This window comes from Cajanus cajan, chromosome 2 (assembly GCF_000230855.2).
Source record: "Cajanus cajan strain Asha chromosome 2, NIPB_CcT2T_4, whole genome shotgun sequence".
NCBI lineage: Eukaryota > Viridiplantae > Streptophyta > Magnoliopsida > Fabales > Fabaceae > Cajanus > Cajanus cajan.
In genome coordinates this window covers 50,768,046-50,771,131 of record NC_138518.1, presented here as the reverse complement: position 1 = coordinate 50,771,131, position 3,086 = coordinate 50,768,046, and the positions used below count along the sequence as shown (strand labels likewise).

At 34.7% G+C, this 3,086-nt stretch overlaps 1 non-coding gene across 1 annotated transcript; it reads left to right on the top strand.

Annotated features, from left to right (window-relative positions):
- The first annotated feature begins 622 nt into the window (after window positions 1-622).
- On the top strand, window positions 623-727 carry LOC145955384 (small nucleolar RNA R71). The gene has a single exon (XR_014431997.1). It is a non-coding gene; the product is annotated as a small nucleolar RNA R71 (small nucleolar RNA).
- Window positions 728-3,086: the final 2,359 nt, after the last annotated feature.

The window sequence follows — 3,086 nt, the reverse complement described above, 5'->3', positions numbered from 1 at the left end:
AGGAGGAGGTGTAGGTGCTGGTGGTTGTTGTTGCTGATGCTTGAATGAAGGCTGATATTTTCCAAAAGGTTGGAATGAAGGTTGTTGTTGTTGTTGCCCCCATTTCAGATTTGGATGATCTTTCCAACCTGGGTTGTATGTTTGGGAGTATGGATTGTAATTTTGTTGCTGTTGTGGCCTATATTGTTGTTGCTGGTTGGTGTAAATTCTAGAAACATTTGCATCTGTTTCTTGTAGAGTGGGACATGAATGTGTATAGTGCTCCTCTGAAGAACAAATGCCACAAACTGTTGCTGGACATTCACTTGCTGCATTCGCCTGTTGTTTTTGTTCAATTGCTAAATGTCTCACCATGGTGGTTAGCTCATTAATTTTTTTTTCCAGCCTTTGATTATCTACACCACAAACAGAACTAGAACCAGCACCAATTGCCATCTCATTTACTCCCTTGACAGCTCCTCTAAATCCAAATTGCTGAGTGTTGGCTGCCATGTTCGAAATGAGTTGTCTTGCAGCATTTGGTGTCTTATCCATCAGTGCTCCTCCACTTGCTGCATCTATCATGTTCCTATCCATCAAGGTTAGTCCTTCATAAAAATATTGAATCAATAATTGCTCACTAATTTGATGTTGAGGACATGTAGCACACAGCTTGTTGAATCTCTCCCAGTATTCATACAAAGTCTCTCCATTCAGTTGCCTTATACCACAAATCTCTTTCCTAATTGCTGCTGTTCTGGATGCAGGAAAGAATTTCTCTAGAAACAATCTCTTCATTTGATTCCATGTAGTGATTGTTGCTGGTAGAAAGTAGAGCCAATCTTTTGCAACACCATCCAGAGAGAAAGGAAATGCCTTCATTTTGACATGATCTTCAGGAACTCCTTGAGGTCTCATGGTGGAACACACTACATGGAACTCCTTTAAATGCTTATGAGGATCTTCACCTGCAAGTCCATGAAACTTGGGCAACAAATGGATAAGTCCAGATTTAAGCTCATAATTTGTTTGATTATCAGGATATTGGACACACCATGGTTGATACACAACATTAGGTGTAGCCAATTCCTTCAAAGTGAGTTCACGATTATCAGCCATGATATCAAATTCAGAATCAGTTTCAGAAGAAGAGCAAGATTGAAAATTAAAAATATCACTATCTAAGCAGGATTGAGGATTAAAAGTAGAATTAATAACTACTTCAGAATCAACTACACTACTATTATTTTTCTGACTAGACCTACACCTTAACCTATGATGAAGTGTTCTTTCTATCTCAGGATCAAAATCATGTAATGTACCAGGGTTGGACCTAGTCATGCAAATAAGAACACATACAAGGTTATGAAGTCAAAAGTCAACAGAAAAGTCAATATTTACTATATAAGCAACTATAACATGCAAAACTATACCAAATGAATTTTAAAAAATATTTCACCACCAGAACATCATTTCTCACATGATTTCCTAATTTTGAGAATTTTTTTGTGATTTTTAAAAATATCAAAAACAGTAAAAAATTGAAAAAGTGGTCTAAATGAAGGAATTTAGCCACCTTCCTACCAATTTTCAGCCCATTCTGACAACTTTCGCAAAAAAGACCAAAATACCCCTACAAAAAATTATACAGAACTCATAGAAGATGAAGGAATTTCGTGATTTTAAGCCCAAGTTACCCCCAATAGGGGGTAAGTTTGCTCAGAATCACGTTTTACCTTTGGAGACCAAGTTTCAGCTCAATCAGAGAATCTTTGAAAATTTTCGGAATGGTTTCATGGAGAGCCAAAATCAATTTCTTCAGGAAATGATTTCTACTAGTCCTCTGTTTTCGGAATGTGTTTTCCTCTGTTTTTCCTCTGTTTTCTTTCCCTGTTTTTCCAGCTAAAATACAGCACAAAGAAACCACAAAGAAACCGCAAAGAAACCACACAATATTGCTACAAAAACACTACAAATTACCTAAACAATACAATTCAAGACAAACACAATAATATTGAAAACTAAACTGCAAAAACTACAATGAATTAGAGACAGAATTAGTGATAGAATCAGACATAGAATTGAATTACAAAATACTGTACTATAAATTCAAAAACATTTCAACAGTTAGTATACATGATAAAAAATCAAAACAAAATGACTTATGTCCCCGGCAACGGCGCCATTTTGATAGCTCAGTCGTATCACTATCAAACAATTCTAGGTTCCTCAACAAATTTCTGTAATATAGAGGACTTAACCTAGGTCATCTCTCAAGGACACAAGCACATTATATTTTGAATTTAATCATGTATGTAAATCAATTTAGAACTCAGGGGGAAAAGATTTTCCAGCAAACAATTAGAGCAAAGCATTAAGAAAGCAAAGAAATCAAATCAACACAAAATTTCAGTAGTATAGAAATTCGGTTCAAGGTTTCAATTCCTACGGTATAATCATCATTGTTCACAACAAATACGAATTATTAATCCATCTAATTCAATCCGAAATTAATCCAAACAGTAATCTAAATCTAGATTGTGAATTTTATTAAAACAGAAACTACAATCGCACATTCCAAATTTCAACAAAATTCAAGAAAGTAACCGATTGAATTAGGGATTTAGGTTATTTCTAATTAGAAAATACTTCTTCTCATTTTCATTTAGGGTTCAAAACAGAGATTCAATATCATGAAAAACAGAATTTACACTAAACAAAAAAAAGAGAAGAAGAAAGAATTCGTTCGGTAAAAATTAGAAACTCAAATTTACCGTAGTTCTTGAAACCTTAACCCGATTAAGGAATTAGCCGTGCCTCATTATCATGTTGCAGCAAATTCCAATTGAGAGAAGAAATTCCGTGAGAGAGAAAAGGATTCGTGTAAAGAAAGAGTGAGAGAGAAGATGAGAAGTTTCTAAAGAGAGAAGAGAGACTTTTGAGAGAAACTTCTTGAGGAAGTTATCTCAAATCTGAAAATCTAAAAAAATGAATTGTCCAAGACCACTCCTGAATCATTACATGGTTTTAAAGACAAAATAATGGGCCTAAAGTCAAAGGTCCAGTCCACTAATTACAATTGAAAAGCCTAATTAACTAAACTAATC